We start from the raw sequence: 24,977 nt of genomic DNA, 5'->3' as shown, positions 1-24,977 counted from the left end.
CACTCTCAGGGGATTCAGACAAGGGCCCAAGATGAAGCAGGGAGACTGAAAGACATTAAAATGAGAGCTAGCCATGTCCTGCCTAATATGGTCAAAGAAAAAGGAAGATATGATCTCTAGAAAAAGGAGCCAGCATTTGCACTTGCTGTGCTGAGAAAAAAATGGTTTTTTAAGTTGGAATAATTTATAAAATTTAACAAGTTTTGTTTTTTCAACCTGAAGACAGGCTCCTATAGTCTCTTGCCTTGCCTCTCAATGACTACCCCAACTCTAACATTTCAGTGGGATTCAGCAACTCAAATTGTTTTCAGACTAATTATAACTCCAGGTGGAAAAAATTTAAAACAGTCTTAGCCTTAAATCCCATCCCCTACCCATATATAAGCCAACCCTTCCTCCTTGCCATCTCTCAGACTGACTGGGGCTCTTGTGGTACTCTAGCATATGGTCAGTGCTGACCACCAGACTTCACCTTCTAGAGGGAACAAAAAACAGGTGCTTCATTCTACAAATGGGCCCAGGTCCATGTGAGAGGCCCTATCCTTGGTCAGCTGCCTAAGATTTCTGACCCCTCCTAGGACTACTCCAAGGCCATGCTTCTCAACCAACAGTCATTCTCCAGAGATTGCCTGCCAGTCAGGACTTCCACCCTCCTGCGAGCATGGTGTGGTAGAAACAGCATGCAAAAACACCTGTAGTTGAGCTCTGACTTAGTCATCCAACCTGGGTAACATTAGTACTTGGATCACTCTGTTTACATGTCTGTCTCTTTTTATAACAGGCCAGCTTCGTTAGTTCTTCCTTACCCAGAAGCCAGAAATATTTAGTTGTTCCCTTGTATCCTCAATGAGCCAGGCACTAACAGTCACTGTTTACTTAATAATACTCTGAGGGGCTGAGGTTATGACTCAGCGGTAGAGCGATAGAGTGCTCGTCTTGCACGTGCAAGACCCTGGGTTCTATCCTCAGCACCACATAGAAATAAATAAGTGAAATAAAGGTATTGTGTCCAACTACAACTAAAAAATAAATATTAAAAAAAAATAATACTTTGAAAGATCTCATGTGTGTGAAATGGTGATAAAATCACTCTAAACTGGGTGAGATGGCACATGCCTATAATCTCAGCAGCTCAGGAGTCTGACAGGAGGATCGCAAGTTCAAAGCCAGCCTCAGCAAAAATCAAGGCGCTAAGCAACTCAGTGAGATCCTGTTTCTAAATACAAAATAAGGTTGGGGATGTGACTCGGTGGTCAAGTGCCCCCGAGTTCAATCCCAAGTACCCCCCCCAAAAAAAATCACAGGGTTATGAGGACAAAAGGGGGGTGGGATTGAAAGTTTGTAAACTGCCTAAATCAGTATCTGGTCCTTCTTCTAAGGATGTTGGATGCCCAGGGCCAAGTGTTTGCCTATATTGAACCAGACTGCCCATCCTGGAGATATCATGCTTTGTTGAAACTAAGGTCAGCAGGACGTGGCTCCCAGGGTCTATTCCTTTCTAGTAATCAGATCGACTACAAGTGCCTAGACCCCTGCCAATAAAAACAACTAGAGATAATCATGATTACTCTCTTCACAGTGAATAGCAGTAAATTTCAAGCAAATGTGTAGACATACAGTAAAATCTTAGAATGAAAATAGTGGGGAGCTTTGGGGGAAAATAAAAGGGAAAAGGCTATGCTCTAAAATTGAGGTCTTAGTGGAAAAAATTCCAAAAAGCAGCCAAAGTCATCCTTACATGTTTACATGTCTGTCTAAAGGGCACAAAAAACAGGTGCTTCATTCTACAAATGGGCCAAATTCATGTGAGAGGCCCTACAAGGGCCAGAGTACAAAATGAATTAATTGAAATCACACAGTAAGCCAAAGGCAAAATTAACGTTGGAATTCACCACTGTGGTCTTACCACCTAATACTTTGTTCCATCCTACATGGCAAATGTACAATGCTATAGGAAAAAAGGGAGTGAGGTACAGGGACTCAGTGATGTGGTAGAAGAGGCATACAGTAGCTCCCCACTACAACAAACTTTTTTGTATAGGGCCAGATAGTAGTTTAGGCTTGGTGTGCTACAGTAGGTTCTGTAGTAAACTTTACCACTGCAGTGCCAAAGCAACCATGGACAAACAAATAAGTTCCTTGGGTCTATAGTTGTGTACCAGTAAAAACTACAAAAAGGTAGGGGCTACCTTCAGTTCATGACCCATAGTTTGCTGACATCTGTTCTAACTAATCTACTGTCTCCACTATATACAATGTACCACAACTCTGCATTCTCAATAGATCCCTCTTGCCTGCAGGATAAAGTTTAAATTGTATCTCATCCTCTACCATATCCCTTCCCTGCCTATAATACTCAAACCACACTAAGTTATCACCTAGTAGTTCCTACCTTTGGCCATGCTGTTCCCCAGGAGGTATCCTTCTTCACTCTTCCTGATCCCCCTCCTCCCCAGGTAAAACTTTCTCCCCCCACTTTTTTTTACTGGTGCATTATAGTTGTATGTAATGATGGGATTTTGTAATTACATATTTGTACATGCATACAATATAACAATATGAGTTGGTCAATAACTCCCCAGCACTTCCTCCTTCCCTCCCTGCCTCTCACCACTAGGTCCCTTTTCTCTACTGATTTCTCCCTTTTTTTGTTTGTTTGTTTTGGGTGATGCTGGGGATTGAACCCAGGGCATTGTGCATGCAAAGCAAACACTCTACCAACTGAGCTATATCCCCAGCCCCTCCCTTTGATTTTTTTGAAATCCACCCCCTCCTTTCTTTTTCCTCTCTAGCATCCACATGAGAAAACCATACAACCTTCTGAGTTTGACTTATTTCACTTAACATGACAGTCTCTAGGTCCATCCACTTTCCTACAAATGTCATAATTTCATTTTTATTCATGGCCAAATAAAATTCCACTGCGTACATACACATTGTCCTTATCCATTCATCTGTAGATGGACACCAAGATTGGTTCCCAGGTAAAACTTCATCTAACACATCCTCCATATGTTCTTGTTACAGCAAACTTTCACACGCCTGCCTGTCCGAATGTAAGCCCTTGAAAGTAGGTACTATGTCTGATACATTTACGTACTATTTTCAGTACCTGATACACAGTAGGCACTCAAGCTTTCCATCCACCGAATAAAGTTTGTTCTGCCTTACATAATTTGTCCCTCACTTACCTGCCTCCCGACTCCCCACAATTCTAAAAGTTTCTCAGAAGCAGGGACTTTGTCTTATTCAACTGTATTCCTTGCAGTACCTAACACAGCAGCCAGTGTGTCTGCCAACTTAAAGAGGCTTCTAGCTAGAACATAGTATCTTTGGTTCTAGGAGATTCACGAGATGATTCACGGCATCAACAGATCTTCAGTTCATGTCAACGGGCTTGACTCCACCTCCCACCCTATCAGGTTCCTCAAGGCTAGAATATGAGCTCTGTTCCAAAAGGAAGAATCCAACCCATCAAGGCTAGTCAGGAAAGCAAAAGGGCCAAGATCAGTTATCTCTCAAGATGGTTCTTTCTAGTCTATACTGAGTTAAAGGAACTGGATATATATTAAGAGAATAGGGGGCTGGGGATGTGGCTCAAGCGGTAGCGCGCTCGCCTGGCATGCATGCGGCCCAGGTTCGATCCTCAGCACCACATACCAACAAAGATGTTGTGTCCGCCAAGAACTAAAAAAAATAAATAAATATTAAAAATTCTCTCTCTCTCTCTCTCTCTCTCTCCTCTCTCACTCTCTCTTTAAAAAAAAAAAAAAAAAAAAGAGAATAGGGTTATTTTCAGACCTCCTTGTCCCACTCTTAACATTAGCTGTAAACTAACCATAGATACAGAGTTAGCCCTAGACCAGCAAGACAGTCTTCTAACAAATGCATATCCTTGGTTCCCCAAGGCAGGGACTTTCACTGAAGGGAAAGCTGGAGCCTAATCCCAATAGAAAACTCAGAGGTATGTGCTAAGAATCGGAGTATCACTTCTGGTACAAAGAGAACTTTTTAGAGATTAGGGGTCCTGGGTAAATCTGTAGCCCACAAATATAGCTATCCTAGCTTTGTGAATCTATGGGACCAAAGACTAAGAGGCTCATGGGGAAAACAAAAACAATCAAAAGAATTTTTCCCCTAAACCCAGAACAGAACAACATTCCATCTGGGTAAGCAAGCTTGTCACAAGCGTGGGGTATTTAGCATATCTGCCATTCCAAGATTGCGGCTGTCAAGTTTTAATTAGGGTAATTAGAGTTAAAAATGTAATTTCATTTCAGGAGTATTTTGAACAAATTCCATTAAATTTTTTTTTTGGGGGGGGGTCGGGCAAAGAAGGGGCAGGCTGTGTGAAACAAACATCAGAGATGCCAACCCATCTGCCCAGGCCAGAACAACTTTCAAAACACTACCAAGAACCCATCAAACTTCTGCAGCTTGGCCCAGAGGACAGAGGTCTGCTGTTCTTTCCTCTCCTCTTCCCCACAGAATTCTGTTTCAAATGACATCTGCTAATAAAACTACCTCCTCCTTCCTACCTGCTGCTTTTGCATTACTACCATCCAATGGCTACTACTACAGTCTAAAATCTGGCAAAGGGCAAGGACTCAGGCAGACATTTCAATGTGCTACATGTTAGTGATAGTTTTAAGGTTTCATGCTTTTGTTTGTGCTATTCCCTGGTCTGGGATATCTGTCCCTGCCTTAACTCTTACTTCTCCTTCAGTGCTCTAATCCCAGAGTCCCTTGTACACAATTCTATTAAGGCACACATAACATACTGTGGTTTGTATCCTTGTCTTAACTTTGATGTTAGATTGTGAGATCATCTAGGAATCCTTAGCACAAGCCCTGACACATACAAGTTGCTCAGCAAATATTTGTTCGTCAACTATAGGAGGAATTTGGTCTGACTACACTAGCCTCTGGGCATATTAAGTATTCAGGTTCTCCAATACCTAAAAATACCATCATGAGTCCCTTCCCCCTCCTTGCACAGGGCCAGTTCAGAAAACTGATTCTGCACTCCACATAGGAGAAAGCCCTCCCATTGATTCCAAATGATGATTGATCTCTCCCATTAGAGCCTGCTCATTCCTTAGGGACTTTGGAAAGGAGATGAGAAAGCAAAAGCAAAAGAGAATCTTTCCCTCCCTACTCCCAGCACCTCTCTCACCACTGGTTTTAAAGATTTCCTCCAGTCTTTGCAGGGCTCCAGGGAGAGGGCCTGACCTCCACTTCAGTCTAAAGGAAGGTAAGGGAGAGTCCTGGCATAAAACAATTCATCAGTTAGAACTAGTGTTGCAAATGTTATAATATAGTACCATAGAGAATATGCTATGTAACACTGGGCAGCCAAGTCATTTCACTTTGACTTCTCTCAGCTTCACTTTCCTTTTCCCACCTACTCCAAATAAACATACAAAGGGGCTTGACTCAGTATTTAATGCTTAGTAGGCATTAAATTAGTGACTGTTCCATGAGGAAGGGGCTTATACTATATACCTAACATCATATATGTATGAGTCTATAAAAAAGTAAGGAGAATATGTTAAAGGGAATTCAAGCTAACCATTTCCCCCACTTGCTCAGAGCAGCCCTGCCTGCTGTTCCCAGAAGAGGGCTATACCAGCAAAACTGTTGTGCTGACAAGTGTAACCAGACCCATTTCATGGTAATCAGACTCTCCCCGGCTATGAGCATTCCTCAGGCCTCCTCCCAGGTTCCCCAGGCCTGGCTGTAGGCCCATATTGATCCATTTCTAATTAGGAGATATGTCAATGCTTCTGACAGAAGGTCAGAGCCCAGACTGCCTCTCCTGGCCTCTGTCCAAATGCCCTGAAATGCCCTGCCCTGTGAGGTAGATATCAGACTCCCCAGTGATGTAGAAAAACATCCCAGACTAACTCTTCATAAAACAGCATGAAATTTTAGAACTAACTTTATGAGCATGGGCTTTGTTATATTACAGTAGAGAAAGCTGAGGTCCAGAAAAGACACTTGTCCAAGGTGCTAGAGAAAAATAATGCAGATCTTCTTCTAATTCTTTCCTCTAGATAAGTATTTCCCAACCTAGTTACATAACAGAAGGACATAGGAAATGTGTTAAAAATATTTGTTTGTAGATTATATCCCAAAGACGCTGTTTGGAACACATTCAGTGACTCTGACTCTCTTTTGCTAAGTATGTGATCATCTTCCAACATAAATATACTCTGAAATCAATGCATCTGGTTTGGACCTACGTTCAAATTCACCATAGGTCATAAGAATGCCATTTTGAAGCAACCCACTATTGTCTGATCCAACCCTCCCTCTCCCTGACATTGTAGTGATGCAAGACCAAAGGATTTGTCATAAATGGTTCAGACTGCCTAACAGTTCACCAACTTGGCTATGTACCTAACATCATATATGTATGAGTCTATAAAAAAGTAAGGAAAATATATTAAAGGGAATTCAAGCAAAACTAGTTTGAAACTTATCTGTTATACATGTCTGTTACAAAGACAGATGAACTTAAGGTAGAGGGTAGTGTAGCATCTGGATGGAAGCAGTATCTGGGAAATGCTATTGTATAAAGCAAGTGGTATCTAGGGCATGGGCAGGGGTGTCAGTGCATGTGTAGGCGTGTGCAGAGGGAAGGATTTGTATTATATATGTAAGGGGATGTGAACAGTGTGGTGTCTGAGATAGGCTTGCAGGCTTTTATAGACAGACAATTCCAGGTATCTGGATAGAAGACTGATTGGGGTATAAGGAGGTAAATATGTGCATATATGGAAGGGGAATATAGATGACTTGAAAATGTAAAAGAGATAGTATGCATGTATATGGAAGAGGAGACACGTATTCATCAGTGCCTCAAGAGTATGAGTGTGGGAGTGTGGGAGTGTGAGAGTCTCTCTCTATCTCTCTCTCTCTCTCTCTCAGGAATATAAGCCTGAAAGAGATATATGTATATGTATATGTATATGTATATGTATATGTATGGCCTATATGTGTGAGAAAAGAGCAAACAGAGAATCTAGGAGCATTTCTGACTCATCCAGTCCTTGCTTTGCCTGAAGGCTTGTACCACTCAAGGGCAGGCCTGTCTGCAGAAATTTCTCATTAAAACTGACATTTTGACAACTACTAAAAAATAAAATAACGACATCCTCAGCATCATGGGAAGTTAAAAAAAAGTCAATGCCAATAAAACATGAGAGATACATGAGAAGCAATTATGCCACAATTACTTCTCAGTTTCACAAGGGGAGGTGTTATATTATATGGTTATATATATATGGTGTTATATTATATGGTTGATTCACATCCCTACCCATAGGCCTGGATTTCCTAGGAAGAGGATAAGAAAAAAGAAAGAAGGTAAACAATAAAGTATTTTTTTAAAAAAAGAATTGGGAAGATGAAAGAAAGAGTTAGAAAAAAAAAACAAAAATAAAGAGCAAGAAATAGAGTTATAAAAAGTAGGGAAAAGAAAAGGAAGAAAAAAGATAGAAATGACAAGAGTAAAGAGAGGATTTCCCTTATGCTCGTGTAGGGATATTTAGCACACACTCTAGCAGGAATTGTGGATGAGAGGATGCATAGATTAGTAAGTGCGGCCTGACCTCTCTACTTCCTCACTGGTTTTATTTCAACCATGCCCTCCCTCTGGAATTACTTCCCACCTCTCTGCCAGCTGAACTTCAGAAACTTCAAAGACATATAAAATGCTATGAGCCTCCAGAAGCTTCCAAAACTTCTCCCAGTTAAAAGTTATCTCGCCAGGCTTGGTGGTGTACACCTGTAATGCCAGCAGCTTGGGAGGCTGAGACAGGAAGATTGCAAGTTGAAAACCAGCCTCAGCAAAAGCAAGGTGCTAAGCAACTCAGTGAAACCCTGTCTCTAAATAAAATACAAAATCGAGATGGGGATGTGGCTCAGTGGTTGAGTGCCCCTGAGTTCAATCACCAGTAACCCCCCAACCCACCCCACCACCAACAAGTTATCTCTTGCCATGTACGAAAGCAGTTACTTGGGAGGATAAGGCAACAGGATCCCAAGTGTGAAGCTGGCCAAGATCCTGTCTCAAAATAGAATATTTTTTAAAGGGCTGGGAAATAGCTCAATGGTAAAGTTCAATCACCAGTATCACAAAAACAAAACAAAACAAACAAAAGTTATCTCTCAAGAACTCCAGTCACTCTAAAAGCACTTTGTTGTATTTTATCTATAGCACTTAACATTCAGCTTTATGCCATGGGTTATCAGTACACATATATTTCTATCATTCTTTCTACAAGTACTATTGTGCCAGGCCTACTATAAAGACATAAAGGAAACAGATATAACCAACACACAGACCCTTGCCCTATAAGATCTCAATCTCATTAATGAAAAGAGCTCAAGGATGATACAGCACTAAAGAGCAACTATAGAAGATCAAGCAAAGTACACAAAGGATTAAAATTAAATCTGTTTGTGCAGTGATCAGGGAAAGCTTCAGAGAAGATGCCTGGAGTTAGGATAAAAAGATGAACATAAGTTTGTCAAGTGAAGGGGGCATTAAGATGAGAGGGCTTAGAGGAAAAAGTCAAAACAAAGTCATGACAGAGGCTGTCACATCCAAGGAATTTTCTCCGAGAGCAGAAATACAGGGAAACTATGGCTGGTAAGCACCACACCATTGACACAGGCAGCAAAGAGAGGTGGTACCAGACTCTATGAGCCTTGCAGTCAAGGCCAGAGTTTAGATGTTATCCTTTTCAACCTGGGAAAGCAGGTAGAAAAGAAGACAGTTTCAAGGAGTCTCAATCTCCCCTATTTAATTACCCTACTTTACACAGAACCCTCAAAAACACAGAAAATAACTCTAATCCCACACTCCGCCTATTGCAGTGGCATTAGAAGAAATTCTCAGCAAGAAGGGCAACAGTGAGAGAGTAGGAGAGGGAAAAGGATGAAGAAGGAAAGGCAGTAGGGCTCAAAAAGTAAAGATGAAGAAAAGAAACAGAAGAGGCAAGAAAGACACAAGGAGACAGATTGTTGTCAGCACTGGGGCTCCTTGTTGCTGAGCTGTTTTCTACACCTTTCTAAGTAAAACAACAAAAACAACAAAAGGGGAAAAAAAGTCAATAGTGACAGAAAACAAACCCTTTGCACCAAGGAAAGGCTGAGCAAGTTACCAACTACCACCTTAACCCTCCTCCCCAAGGTAACAAGACCATATAAGTAGTGTCAGCCCAGCTTTACCACTTATTCCCAAAGTGTGCCGGAAAGTCTTCTGCCCTATGCCTTAAGGAATGTGTGAGAGGGCTGGGGATGTGGCTCAAGGGTTAGCGCGCTCACCTGGCATGCGTGCGGCCCGGGTTCAACCCTCAGCACCACATACAAACAAAGATGTTGTGTCCGCCGAAAACTAAAAAAATTAATAAAATATTTAAAAAATTCTCTCTCTCAAAAAAAAAAAGAATGTGTGAGAAAGGAGGCTGGGGTTGTGGCTCAGCAGTAGAGAACTCGCCTAGCACATGCAAAGCCCTGGGTTCAATCCTTAGCACCACATAAAAAATAATAAATAAAATAAAGATATTGTGTCTAACTACAACTAAAAAAATTTTTTTAAAAAAGAATGTGGGAGACAGGAGCATCAGAGATCTGGAGTTTGAAATGGGTCCTGTTCAACCTGCTCAGGTTTTATAGTGCTGCTTAAGGTCCCAGAAGAAAACTCCAGTTCACTCTCTAGACCTTAGTTTCGTGTACAAAATAAGGTAGGAATAAATAAGGCCTGAGACAGCATGTGAGACTACAGAAGTTGCTTCCCAGAGGGGAATGTTTAATATGGGAATTTGTCCTACCCTACCAAGTATCTTAGCTTCATTCTTTCTACTCTGAGCGAAGGCCTATTTGAAGTCAAGAAGAAGCCAGACTCAGAACAGCAGCCATTCCTGCCACTACCACCCCCAAGGAAAGTCTAGTTCCTGCCCAGACCTGTATTTATTTCATAGGCAAAAAACAGATATTCAGACCCAAGGATGGGTCTTATCTGATCTACACTGATTTGCTTAAAGACTTTAAAGTTCATTGCCAATATTCAAAATCAAATCTTGCTTTTTAAAAAGTTAGATTCCCGGGCTGGGGATGTGGCTCAAGCAGTAGCGTGCTCGCCTTGTATGCGTGCGACCCGGGTTCAATCCTCAGCACTACATACCAACAAAGATGCTATGTCCACCGAGAACTAAAAAATAAATATTAAAAATTCTCTCTCTCTCTCTCTCTCCTCTCTCACTCTCTCTTTAAAAATAAAAAATAAAAAAAAATAAAAAGTTAGATTCCCAGTGCTGGGTACAGTGACACATGCCTGTAACCCCAGCAACTTGAGAAGCTGAGGCAAGAGGATCACAAAGTCAAAGCCAGGCTCAGCAACTTAGTAAGTCCCTGTCTCAAAATAAAAAATAATGAGGGCTAGGGATGTGGCCCAGTGGTTAAGCATCCCTGAATTCAACCCCTGATACCAAAAAATAAATAAAGATATTAATAATTAGATGTCCAGCTGCTCTTAAAAAAAGTTGAGATATGGTACCACTCAACCCTCTAGGGTAGAAGTCAAAGGGCCTGCTACAATCCTAATTTGATGCCTTCTCATTTTACCTCAAAAATCCATGCTAATTTACCATCCATTTCATAATATAATTAGTGTTAAGAGCAAACTTTTAAATTATCAGTTATAATATTTAAACTAATCTAACTCCAAAAATAATGAATACACTAATACTTCAAGAAAATATGTTTATCCTGTGATTTCACATGTCGTCCAATATGGAGCCATATGTCCCACCTTGAGAAATACAATACAAGTTTACTCATTCACATCAAAATTACTTAAATCCTATAAGCAGGCACTGAGAAGACATTGTTAACAAGACAGACATGGTTCCTACCTTCATGGAACTCACAGTTCAGCAAAACATAATGGAAGTCAGGTGTGGTGGTACACACCTGTAATCCCAGCAGCTTGGGAGGCTGAGGCAGGAGGATCACTAGTTCAAAGCCAGCCTCAGCAATGGCAAGAACTAAACAACTCAGTGAGATCCTATCTCTAAATAAAATACAAAATAGGGCTGGGGATATGACTCAGTAGTTGAGTACCCCTGAGTTTAATCCCTGGTACCAAAAAAAAAAAAAAAAAAAGGAAAGTCATACAAAATAGGAGGCACAGAAAGAAACTAAACAGGATATAGAATTTATTTCACAACAACCTAGGCAAATTGCTTAACCCCTTTGAACCTGTTTCTTCCAGTTTAAAAAAAAAAAAAAAAAAGAAGTCGGCCTCGCAACCAGCACGCTAGCTTCATACTAGAGGTCCTAAGCATAGAAGTTAACTAGTGAGATCAAAATAAACACACTAAACTCAATTTACCTTTTTCTTGACCAGGTCTGAGACAGCCCTCCCTGGTTCCTGCCTCGAGCCACCCAGTGCGGTAGCGAGGTTTACACAAGAGACTAGCAGGAGAGAGGAAGGGCACGCCAGAAAGTGGCCTTTTATTGGGGAATAAGAAATTCAGGGGGAAATTCCATCCAATGAAGGTTGAGGGGGACAGCATTCCAAGGACAGGGTCAGTGATTGGTCTCAGGGTCAATGGTCAGTCACACCCCCACAGATGGGCTTTCGCACCTAAAAAGGGTGGGGGATAGGTTCTGACACAGCTTGGCTGGAACTCCTCACACCCACTCAGGGAGGTGCCCAATCACTTGAGAGAATGGCTTCCCACAAAGAAGAAGTTTAGTTAGGCAGCTGCTGCTGAAAAGTTCTTCAAGTTCAAAACTCTAGTAGAGTCACAAGAACCTTCTGAGGTTCTAAGACTTATTAGCTAGCTTCCTCTCTTTATTTGGGAAATCATGATCAGTTGTCATGGAAATTACCATGGTGCTCCACATACTGGATGTCAATGTTATAGTAATTGTAAGAAGTCAAAGGGAAGAGGCAGTAAGAAAAGTCACTTACTCAAAAGTTACCTACTTTCAATACATAGTAGATACTGCTCACTGCAGCTAGAGGGAAAATAAGACCAGGAACTAACTCCTAAGTAGAACAATAGCTTTGATTTTAATTAGATGTTGTGATTTCTTCCACCTTAAATCAATTCCCATCCCTACATCTAGTTTTCAAGTATCAGGGATGGGGGGGGGGGGGACGGACACACAACACCACACTTAGCAAGATACACTGGCACACACTTATAATCCCAGTTATTTGGGACACTGAGCCAGGATTCACCTGAGCAATACAGCAAAACCCATTCTTTGAGGAAAGAGAGGTAGGGGAACAACTTGACAAAGATAAGGTCCATTAAGTCTTGGCTAGTTTGCTGTCCATGTTGAGTCCTAAAACAAACCCAGACACAGACCAAATAGCCAAGAGTGGCACCAAAATGCATTCACTTAGTTCCAGGGGATTTACCAGCACTGTAACTAGAGAGTTCCATCTAGAGCTGGGTTGGTCTGGAGGCTAAGCAAGTAGGAAAACAAAGTGATCAAGTATGTCAAGAAAAAAGTGCTCATCTGGTGATAAACAGCAACTGGCAATGGGTAGGGGTATGAAAGAGATAATAGAAATGGTGTGGCTTTGACTAAACTTGAGAACAAATATCTTCCTATCTAGAGGAGCCTGACAATAAGCAAGCAATAAATGGAAGAAATGAAGAACGTGAGGTTGTAAATTCAAAGCTTCTGCTAAGTTGAGCTGATGCTCCAAAGGGTTGCCCAAAGATTCCAGACATGTCTCTTTGCCTCAGAGTCCCCCCTCCACCATTACCACCACTACAAAAAAAAAAAAAAAAAAAAGCCAGGCTACAAGCTGATTTAAAATAGGTTAAGCCAGTGTACCAAGAGTCATAATATAAGGAGCCCCAGTAAAGGGCTTGAGGGTGAAGCTTTCTGAAAGGGAACAACTAGAAGTTGCCTATTCCCACTCCTGTGACTAGAAAAATTGCTCATGGTCAACATCAGGTTCTAGCCTCCATTACTTCTTTAAATATTCTCCTCCCTCTTTACATGAATATCAGTAACCTCATAGCACACATTCCAGGGCTATCTCCACTAAAGTAGTCCCAATCTTCCCAGGCTAGGGTCCAATTGAAAATAAAAATACTACAGGCCAAACAAAATATGTACATAGGCCTAACAAATCCCAAGGGGCTGCCAGTTCTAGTAGGTAAGACAATCTGAACAGATCTGGAACAAAAAGCATTAGGAATCCCCATGTGAGATAAAGTTTGAGCAGCTTGGCTCCCCAAAAAAAAGTTACCTTTAAAACTCTTCTCCCCTGAACTTTACAACTAAAAATTTCTTTTCATTGCAAAAAAGCAAAATTGCCTCCATTACAGTCAGATGCCATTGGGAGCAAATAGTAGTACCAATGCTAAATGTTTGCTCACCCTTAAAGCAGGATGGCATTCTATGCTTCACTCCATCATTATTCTCCTCTCCAGATTCCTTCATCCATTCCATAAAAGCCATACCAACTTTGCCACACAGAAGAGAAAAAAGACTAGTTGCCCTTGAAATAGTAACTCAATACAAGGAGAAAATGTTTATTGCTGGGGGAAAAATTTTTGTTTTTTATTTACCAAGTCTCCCCAGTTAGATGCATGAGCAGGGAATACACACACACACACACACACACACACACACACACACACACAGTTTTTAGAAAAGGCACCTAAAAGTATCAACAGACCTATCAGGGTTGAGGTGAGAATTAAGTAAGATTTTTCATGTATAAAGAATTTAGCACATAGTAATCTTCAGTAAATATTAGGTTAATTAGCATGAACACAAGATACTAAGAATGGTATCTTGACAAAATGGGCAACCAACTCAGGAGAGCTATTATTAATATAAAAGACAGGTTTAGAACCCAGGTCAGATTTTTAATCAAGTACTCAACTTGACAAGGGGCCTAGACACCCTCTGATGACTGTTTCCAGTGACAGCTCAAGCACCCTCAGTCTCTGAACAAACTCCCCAGGACCTGGCACAGGATCAGGAGCTGACTATTTAACATGAAAGTGCTGCTCCCTGGGAGCATCCAGGGCCATCTTATTTCTCCCACTAGGTAATTTAAGGTACATTTTCTAATATTTGCTGAGAGAACAAAGAGAAAGGCTCTAAGACATGATCAATGTTCATGCCAGCCTTCAAAGTGATTTGGTAAAACTACAGAAAATAAACACCCAGCTAGGTCCACCAGCAGGATAAAAGCTAAGCAAGAAATGGCAATTTTTCCCTGAGTAAATATACTAGTAATCGGTGAGCTGTGAGAGACTAAGCTCTTTAGGTTTTGGTGTTTCCCTCCCTTCTCCATGTTAATGAAAACAAATTCTTTCCACATACTTCAAGTATGACTGCTGGATTAATTTCTTCCCAAGATCATGTAATTATAAGCACTGATCATTTAAATACAAACTTGATTCACTGCAGTAAGATCTTCTGCAGTTGTTCTTGGACAGTATAAGAAGGCATCACCCTCCCACAAAGTAAGGGACACCTCTTTAGCCCCTGATCATTAGCAGAAATATAGATGCTACTCTGTCTGGTCATCTATATATCTCTGCTCAAGTTGTGCCCATTACACAAAATGTCTTCTATCTCTGTAGCCCAAATTTCCTGTGACTTTGTGGAAAAGGGAGAGGAGACAAGGAAGAACATTAACTGAGCAAAGATGGGGTGCTTCTGGGTAGTTTTGAGATAAAATACAGAAATGGAAAACTGGCATTTCATAATTTATAAGCTCAACCAGACAGAATATTAGAAATTAGGGTGGTCCTAGACAACATATAGTCACTATCCTTATGCTACAAAGCCTACCCAGCTCAAACAATCACTATCTTATTCTTTTTTTTTTTTTAAGTTGTAGATGGACACAATACCTTTATCTTATTTATTTTTATGTGGTGCTGAGGATTGAACCCATGCTGCACACATGCTAGGCAAGCACTCTACCACTGAGCTACAACTCCATTCCCACTCCCTTATTCTTTTTCTCAATTCCATAGACCAGATCTTATAACTATTCCTGATCACTAAAGCCCAAAGAGATCTCCCCACCTATGAGAAACCCTGCCACTGACCCATCACCTTATTTCCCATATGCTTTTAAAAACATTATCTTATTTATCCCTTACTACATTGTGAGGAAGGCAAGACATGAGGTATTAATTCCATTTTACACATTAGAAAATGCAGGTTGAAAGAGAAAAAATTACTTCTCCAGTTTACTTGGCCTTCTTTTTTTTTTAAAGTTTTTTTTTTTTGGGGGGGGGGTGTAGATGGACACAACACAATGCCTTTATTTTTATGTGGTGCTGAGGATCGAACCCAGGTCCCGCCCGTGCTAGGAGAGCGCTCTACTGCTGAGCCACAATCCGAGCCCCTACTTGGCCTTCTTAATGCCAGGATAGACCTTAGTCACCTGAACTAAGCCCTACAAACTGATTTATCAGCTATATCTCCATGGTGTTATTATCTTATCTCCCCAAAGACACTATAAGGTCCTTGAAGACTAGAGTGTGCCTAACTCACTTATTTATATCCCTGTCCCCCAGCCCCAAGTAAGGCACAGTGGGCTCTAAATAGTTTGATCAACTGATTTCAACATTAACCAACCTTTTCAGGAAATAACATAGGCATACTTCCTTTCTCTTCTTTTAGACCCCATAAGCAATGCTAAATTATTGGAAGAAATCATGAACACAACATAGCTTCTCAACAAATAACACTTCTCCTTTAAGGATACAAAGAAGGGAAAAGTCTTTCAAGATTAGGGCATTGTCAATGTTCCCTCCACTTTCATTTCCTAGGGCTTCATGCAGCCACCTGTTCAAAGAAGGATGGCATGGGCAGTAACAACAGGCTTTGAGAACCACAGTATAACCACCATTAGTAAGTTGCAAATTGGTCAAATGCCAAAAACCACACTGTGAATAATTCTACTTGCAAACAAAATAGGTATTTTGTATTAAAACTGTATAATAAAATTTAAAATAATTCAGTATAAAACTTAATTTTATTCATTCCCAAATAAGCAGCTAGATAATACCAAATCTTTCTGGAAACCAGTCACAGAACTAACATGAGAATAGGAAGGCAATAAACAGATATGAACATTTAAACCTGGAGGACAAGGTTGGTCCCTATCCTAACATTCTTGACTGTACATATTGGGAACTGGATACCTTAATAATAAAAGGTAAGCAGCTATTATATCAGGGAGAAGAAAAGGAAACAGGAACAATACCAAAAATAAGTCTTAGTACTAGAAGTCAGACAACCCAAATATCTGTGCCATAGCAGCAAAGATAGAGAGGGACTAGGATTTATCTGTTTCCCTCTCAATGCTCAAATAAATTTGAGGGCAGGATTCATGTCCTGATTGATTTTTATGTTCCCCATAGGGAGAACACATAGTAGGAACTCAAAATTACTGGAAAGAATGGTGAGTTTAGGGATGATAGATTGTTGGATTTCCAAGTGTCAGTAATCCTGGCACACTAGCTAAGTGACCTACTCAGCATGGTAACTCTACCCCAAACCCTAAGTGTAGTAAGGACTGATTTTAATTGGTGTGAAAATCAATTTAGGATAAATCTTTAAGGTTTAAAGAAAAGTTATTCTTGTATTCAACTGATTCATGCACAGCCCTAATTATGACAGCACCACTGCTCTCATTATGATACTGACGGCATCATTCCTCAGTGCCAGCTTAAAGCTAACTACAAGATTAAAGTCCAAAAGTCTCATAGTGGTCTTGTAGAAGCAGGGAACATTTGACTTTTCACTACAGCACGATCATGTCTTACACAAAGAAAACCCAGACCTATAGAAATGATGAGTTACCAAAACGACCCTTTTAAATCTACTGCTGAGTCTGCTTTCACTAGCACAAAGAATTACTAAGGAAACTAAACAAACAGACCAAAAGAAACCATGTAAACAGCACCTTTAACAAGCTAACTAAAATCATTAATATAACAAATAAACAAGAGACAGCTAAATACCAGATAAATGCCTCTGGAATGAAGAAAACCTAGCCAACAACATTAAGCCTCTAAACTTGGCCTTCTAAAAGAGAATACTTATTTGGAATAAAGCAATGATTCTTAGCTTGGAAAATAAACAAAACTATTCAGATTCTACATATGGCATTTCAAGAGTCAGGTAATCTACTTCATATAAGGCAAAAGCTTTAAGGAGGGCTGGGGTTGTGGCTCAGTTGTAAAGCGCTCACCCAGCACATTTGAGGCCCTCAGGACCACATAAAAATAAACAAAATAAAACTATTATGCCCCAACAAACAAACAAACAAATAAATGCTTTAAGGAAATCCAAGTTCCTGGTCTAGTGTTGTTCCAGGCCTACTACAGTTGAGAAGAATCTTATTGTGTGTTTGTTTTTTTTTTTTTTCTCTCTCCTTCTTCATGTGATTTTAAACAGTTTGCTATATATTTAAATATGTTATAAGTCTTAAGACTCCAAAGTTTGTCCCATGGGACCACAGCTCCAAGTTTATAAAGGAACTCAACAGACAATTTGATAAATTTTTCTCACAGGCAATTTTTTAGCAATCTTCCCACTATAAAAAAGCAATATCTATCTGTTTATATACTGAAAGGTATTGTCCATGAACCTGGAATTTAACCCTCTGAGATACTCTCAATGTCCTAGTAAAAGTCCTTTCTCCTTCCAAAGATGAATTATTACTACTTCCAAAAAAAAAAAGAGAGAGATTCAGACTACTAAAAGATAGAAATATCATCCAAGATTATCTAGCCCAAGTCTGAAGCAGGAGGAATAGTGAGTTCAAAGCCAGCTTTAGCAAAAGCAAGGTACTAAGCAACTCAGTGAGATCCTGTCTCTAAATAAATTACAAAATAGGGCTGGGGATGTGGCTCAGTGATTGAGTGCCCCTGGGTTCAATCCCAGGTACCAAAAAAAGAAAGAAAAGAAAAAAAAAATGAACAAAACCAGGCTTTTACACTCATGTGAAAACCTGCTTGCTATCTCCATCCCTACCCCTACCCACCAACACTAAGAAAGGAGGGAGAAATACCTACCTCTCTTAGAGATATATTGTCTAAATCATCATCTAGAATCATAAAATGTTATTGCTAGAAGGAACCTTGGGGGTCATCTAGTCATTATTTCCCTTCTTATTCAGATGAATAAACCTGGACATTTGCCACCTGACAAAAAGCCTGGAGCCCAGGGCAGGGTCTCCGGACTCCTATTACTAATAAAGAATCCCCATTCTGTCCTGCTCTGCCACTATCCTCTCCCTGACTCCTCTCCTCAACTCCTAGCTACCGTATCTAGCACCCCTTTGGAACATAAGGTCCCTCAGGCTGTTATACTCATATTTGTTTTCCCAATTCCTAGCGGAGAAGTACCTTAAGACTTACAGAGAGGGGCCGGGGATATGACTCAGTAATAAAGTACTTGCCCAGCATATACAAGGTCTTAGGTTCCATCCCCAATAAGGCAAAACAGAACAAAAGAGAGGGATACAGTAGTACATGTAGGCGACATTATCTGGAGAAAATCTAAGCTTTTCTAGGCTTAATATAAGCAGTCTTTGGGGTTGTGCAGGAATAGGAATAAATGTACCTACCTCTCAGGGTGGTTATGGAAAGAAGTAAATTAACCTGTTAGATGTTTAGAGTGGAGCATGGTGGCCCACCTCTGTAATACCTGCGGCTGAGGCAGGAGGATGGAGAGTTCAAAGCCAGTCTTAGCAAAAACAAGGCCCTAAGCAACTGAGACCCTATCTCTAAATAAAATACAAAATAGGGCTGAGGATGTGGTTCAGTGGCTGAGCACCCCTGAGTTCAATCTCCAGTAAACCTCCCCCAAGAAAAGATGTTTAGTATAGTACTTATTAAATATAATGAATAGCCAAAAATCTCACCTATTATCTTCACTATCTCTGGACTTGAGGTTCCTTCTATCAGAACATTTTTTTTTAAGTTGTTGCAGACCTTTATTTTATTTATTTATATGCGGTTCAGAGAGTCAAACCAATGCCTCACACATGCCAGGCAAGTGCAATACAGCTGAGCCACGGCCACAGCCCCTATCAGAAAAGTCTTATTGCTGCCTCCCCACCTCTTTTCCTGGCTTACACCAACTTTCTTCTCAGCATCTAGGTTTAGCCAACTTCTCCAAGGAAAACTTCCCTGGTCCCCCAATACTGGGTTAAATATCATTTCTCTGTGCTCTCATGATGCTGGTCCTTTCCACAACACTTCTCATATGCATGTTTTCCTTGCCTGTCTTCCCCACAAGGCCGTATGCATCTAAATCCCCAACTTAATACCATGCCTGATAGATGCTTTAAAATTATTTGATGAATGGAAAACTTTCCAGTAACAAATGAGGCATCCATTGAAATAGAATCTCAACAAGGGAATTTTAAAAGGTTAAATGCAGCATCTAACTTCACCTTAACCACCTGCAAGCAGTACGAATCCACTGATACCCTCTTAAGAACCCAAATGTTAATCCCTCCTATGCACCTTTATAGAAAGAAGGGGACACAGAGAAGGAGCACATCATAAAAGTAATCCACTAATCAGCCTCTGAATAGTTTTTGATTCATGCTGCTGTCATAGATAGCACTGCTATTCCTGATCACTGCAGCCCCATGGCTGCTTTTCTGATCCTGAGTGGTCAAAAAGCAGGTGCAAACAAGACCAAAGATAGGAAGTTATCTGAGTTGTTTCAAGGGTAGATCTCTTTGAAGATACAGAAGGAACTAGCAGATCCAAAAAGGCTTCAGCAATAAGGAACTTCAACCCCAGAGGAGGAGGGGTTAAAACATACAACCAGGCCTGGATTCCTGCTCTAGGGCTTAATGCCACACCCCACTGCAGATGAAAATAATCATTTTGCATTTACAAATACTCTAGAGATGAAAAAAGGCATTAAGAGTACCAGCTCTGCCAGTCACAAAGGACAAGGAGTCTATGATTCCATTTATGCAAGTTTCCTAAAGTAGTCAAATTCAAAGACAGAAAGTAGAATGGTTGTTGCCAAAGGCTAGCAGGAAAAGGGACTAGGGAGTGTTTAATGGGTAGAGTGTTTCAGCTAGGGAATGTAAGAAGTTCTAGAGATGGATGATGGTGATTGATTGTAGAAAGTGAATGTACTTAATATCACAGAATAGCACATTTAAAAAATGGTTAAAATGGTAAAATTAAAAAAGTGTGTAGGGCTGGGGATATAGCTTAGTTGGTAGAGTGCTTGCCTCGAATGCACAAGGCCCTGGGTTCAAACCCCAGCAACACACACATACACACACACACACACACACACACACACACACAAAGTATGTGTAGGGGCCAGAATTGCAGTTCAGGAGTGCTTGCTTAGCAAGTGTGACACACTGGGTTCGATCCTCAGCACCACATAAAAGTAAATAAACAAAACTGTGTCCATCTACAACTAAAAAAAAAAAAAAAAATTTAAGTATGCCTACACACACACACAATTTTTACAGCATACCAGTTTAAAATTACATTGTCTGCAGTCTGAACCCTGGCTTAGACACTTATTGATTACAGGGTCCTAAGCAAGTCATGTAGCCTCTGTACCCAATTCATAGGTTGCTCTAAGGATTAAACGATATGTTCCACATAAAGTCCTTAATCCGGTGACTGATAGTACATGTTAAGTACTCAACAAAGCCCTTTGACATCCATTTTTTCATAGACCCACAACAATCCTATGAGAGTTTACACATATGGAAACTGAAGCTCAGAGGGCCACAATGAGTGGCTCAGTACATGATGCAAGTTCGATGCATCTTCCATCCATGAAAATATCCTATCTTCAACACTTGTTAATTCCATTATCTAAGACAAGAGCCCTAACCTTGCTATGTATGTCTCCACTGTTACAGTTAAAAGGAGACATAAGGGCTGGGGTTGTGGTTCTGTGGTAGAGCACTTGCCTAGCATGTGTGAGGTACTCAGCACCACATAAAAATAAATAAATAAAATAAGGTATTATGGGCTGGGATTGTGGCTCAGCGGTAATAAGGTATTATGGGCTGGGATTGTGGCTCAGCGGTAGAGCGCTCACCTAGCACAGGCAGGATCCGGATTCGATCCTCAGCACCACATAAAAAAATATATATATAATGCATTGTGTTGTGTCCATCTATACCAAAAAATAAATATTTTTTAAAAAAAGGTATTGTGTCCATCTATAACCAAAATAAATATAAAAATTTTAAAAAGGAGACATAAACCATGTTCTGCAAACTCACAAAACTAGAAATCAGATAGTGGTAACAAAAGAGTACTGTAAACTATAAACAATGTAAAAGTCACAACTTAAGAGAACTGGTACACCTGTACAAAACCTGGCCTTTTAACATATGGCACAGAAAGTGGGTGTAACTACTTGGTATTTCCATATTCAGGGTTTCTGGTCTTAAGCCCTTAATAAGTAGTTTAGTGCCTTAGGTTGAAGAGGTGGTAAGGTATGTGAAAATTACTGGACTGGGAGCAAGACCACTAGAGATTCTGGTTCTGACTGTCCCTAAGGCAGGCTATGAATTTGGACAACTTACTTCCCATTCCAAGGTTTAATCGGTAGGAAGAAGAGAAAGATGAAAGTTGGACCAGTCTGTAAGAAGTTGTCTGTAAGTAAATGATGTGACCTAACACTAAGTCAAAATATCTTCTCTGCTAAGAAATGACTTATACACCATGAAATAAAAAGTACAGCATCACTGTTTGCCCTTCTGTGGTTATTGTGAGTTGAAGAAACTCCTATATGCCGCCTCCTATATACCATCACTCCTAAATCTAGAAATCTTAGGCAGGGGGTGGGTGTCGTGTAGCAGACCAACCAGTGGCAAAAAAATAATGCAAACATCAGGAGATTCCTCAAGATCTGGCAGAAAAACTTCTCAGCCTACTTTTTAGACACTCCCCACAACCAGGATCAAATACACTGGAAAACTGGAACACTTGCCAAAGCTAATTTTAGTTCACTTTAACCCCTCTGGGCCTTATCTGAAAATAGGAGAAATTTAAAAAAGAAGACTTGAGCTATACCCAACCCTTTCTCCCAACTAGGATCTACAAATCTAAACCTAGATGACATGCAAGGCTTGGGAAGAAAAACAAGCCCTAAGCAAAATGAAGGAAGGACTTCACTGTTTACAGACTTTAGCCAAATGCCGGAGAACTTCAGCTGTGTCTGAGATCTGGAATCTCCGTCAAATTATACAAGCAATATCAGCAAGAAACCATTCCCACCTCCTTTCCCTTGAAGCTCTAGTAGCAGCAAATTGGGATTTTATCTATAGTACAGTGGACACCGGCCCAGGAGTCAGAGAAAACCCAGAGTTGTATCTCTAAATGATGTGACCTAAGAGTAAGTCAAAATATCCTTTGTACTTAAGAGATGACACATACACCAGGAAATAGCAGTTACAGCACCACTGTTTTGCACTTTTGTGGCTACGGTGAGTTGGAGGAAATTAACTTCTCTGCGCCGGTTTCTGTAATTGGGAACAACCCTGAAAGGCCACTATTAGCATTAAATGATACAAGTTTATGAAGTTCCTGAGTCAGTCTCATTAAATGTTACCTGTTGGTATTAAACACTTCTCGCACATGTTAGTTTCCCTGCCTGAATACACTAACACTGCGAGGCTAGTTTCTCTCTTTACTCCATTTCACGGAGGAGCAAACCGAGGCTTCCCCGCCAAGAGGAATAGGTGAAGTGCGATCACCGCCCCAGCTCGTGGGCCTGTTGTTCCTCTCAGATCCCGAGATGTGCAACGTGCCCAGGACAGGCAGAAGTGGGGGGGGGCAAAACGCTCAGATCCTTCGGGAACCAAGCAGGGGCAGTTTTGCGCGCCTTGGGGAGCTGGCTGACCCAGCTCGGGCGGGAAAGCCGGAAGAAGCCCGGGGCAGGGGTTGGGACCAGGGCCTTCCCCGCCCGAGGCCTCCCCGACGCGGCCTCCGCTCTCTTCCCTCCTCCCCTCGCCGGGCGGGGCGGGGCGCGAGCACAAAAGACTCCAACTTCCGAGCGGCGCGGGCCCACCCCGCCAACTCCTGGCCCAGGCCCGGCCCGCGAGAAGGAAGCGGGCAGCGAGCGCCACGGAGGCCAAGAGCCGGCACTGGTGGGCCGGGGCCGCCAATCCAGAGTGGCAGACCCGGGAGGGGGAAGGGGAGGTGGGGGCCTGGAGTTACTCGGGCTCCCGGGACTCCCCGAATGGCAGAAAAAAAGAGTTTCTAAAAATAGGCAGCGGCGCGTCTTAAGAGGTGGGCGACAGAACAGGCACAAGGAACAATCCCCCGCACGCTGAAGAAGACGCCCGCGGGCCCCCACTCACCCGCGCCGAGAGGTCTGGAGGAAGACGCGCGGCGCGGAAGGAGGCGGTGCCGCCGCACTCGGGGGCGGAAGGGAGGGAGGAAGGAGGCGGCCCTAGCCGCCGCGCGAGGAGACCGAGCACACGCACGCGAGTCTCCACCGCGACCGCCCCCTCAGCTTCCCGGCTCTGCGCCCTGCGCCCGCGCTGCTCGCGCGCCCCGCCGCACTGACAGCGGCGCGAGCACCGCAGCCGTGAGTCCTTCCCTTGGCTCGCACCACTAAGGCGCGCGGAGATAGGGGCGTCCAGAGCGGCTTCCCTTCCTCGGCCCTGCCTGCCGCTCCGATCCTAGCCCTGAGCTCTCCCTCCCTCTCGCTTCTGTTTCCCGGAAAGGACACGGTGACACAAACACTAGGAGTCCGCAACCCCTGAAAAACCCCGGCTCCCCAGGCGCAAGAACTCTCCCCACCCTCTGAGTCTGGCTTTGGAAAGGTCCTGAGCTTCGGCGGGGAAGAGGAGAAAGGCGGGGCTGGGGCGGGGCCTGGCGGGGGTGGAACGGAGGTGGGAGGCGGGGCTAGGTGGGGAAGGGAGTCGCTTACACCAGTGTGGAGCTGAAGGCGGGGCAGGCGAAAGCGTGGTGATGCCCCGGGAATTGGGGTGCCAGATAGGTGTAGAAGATCTCCTGGGAGACCGAGGAGCCAAAGCAGCGCTCCACAGGAGGAGGAGCAGTAGGTGGGGCTAAGGAGAGAAAGTGCCCAGAAGAAGAGTCCGGAAGGGGGCGGGGCCTTCTGAAGGGAGGAGGGTGTGGGCGGAGCCGAAGAGAAGCTTTGGGGGGGATTGAAGCTGGCCTGGAGGAGGCGGGCCCGGAAGCACAGCAGGGAGGAGGGGGTCTGAGGTGGCCAATCTGGGGAGGAGCCGGAAGGAGGCGGGCCCTAAAGGAGGGATGAGAGGGTGGTGCTTAAAGTGGGCGAGGCTTGGAGATAAGGCCCTAACCAGTGGGCTGGCTGCGGTGCGGGAGGAATCCGGAAAAGAACTGGTGGGGAGAAGCGCCAGGTCCTCTCACTTTCAAGGAAGCGGTTCGCCGACTGGGTGAGGATCGTTCCTCGCTGCCAAGGCTGGGGCTAGGCGGAGAGACCGCGGTGAGGATGGTCCAGGGAGAAGATTCCACTTACTTAAAAAAAAAAAATTATGTTCAAGTAGCTTTCCTCTTCTGAGGTGGTGATGTTTTGTATGACCGAGTGGGTAGTGATTCTTCCTAAACACTCCTAAGCCTATCCCTATAGGAATCTCATTTGAAACAGTTCCAGACTCTAACATCTCAGAACAGCTGGAGGGGTCTTCTTAGAGTACAAAAGGACCATTGCCAGCTATAGACCTCCATGGGGGCTGGAAATGAACCATACCTCTTCTGACCTGTGATTTTCTCCATGCGTCTTCCCATCTGTAGTTTCATGATTATATTTTTACATTGCCTCTCTTAGAACCTGCCTAAGATGTGAAATTTCTGAGAACAGAGCAGTTTGAATTGAGAGTCCTGACTCTGGCAAACCAGCAATAGTAACTGCCCTTCCTTTATTTGATGACCTCCATGTCCTATTTTAAAAGG

At 42.4% G+C, this 24,977-nt stretch overlaps 1 protein-coding gene and 1 non-coding gene across 4 annotated transcripts in view; both read right to left on the bottom strand.

The window, feature by feature from the left end:
• Nucleotides 1-23,606, bottom strand: part of Raly (RALY heterogeneous nuclear ribonucleoprotein) — a 76,918-nt gene extending 53,312 nt beyond the window's left edge. The window contains exon 1 of one of the 3 annotated variants that reach the window (XM_026383308.2): nt 23,396-23,606. The gene's annotated coding sequence lies outside the window, so the exon portion shown is untranslated. The remainder of the gene's footprint in view (nt 1-23,395) is intronic. The other 2 variants (XM_026383307.2, XM_026383309.2) reach the window with 2 other exon arrangements.
• Trnaa-ugc (transfer RNA alanine (anticodon UGC)) lies at nt 2,663-2,736 on the bottom strand. The gene has a single exon. It is a non-coding gene; the product is annotated as a tRNA-Ala (tRNA).
• Nucleotides 23,607-24,977: the final 1,371 nt, after the last annotated feature.

This window comes from Urocitellus parryii, chromosome 6, assembly GCF_045843805.1.
Source record: "Urocitellus parryii isolate mUroPar1 chromosome 6, mUroPar1.hap1, whole genome shotgun sequence".
NCBI lineage: Eukaryota > Metazoa > Chordata > Mammalia > Rodentia > Sciuridae > Urocitellus > Urocitellus parryii.
This window is presented reverse-complemented; position numbering and strand designations above follow the sequence as displayed.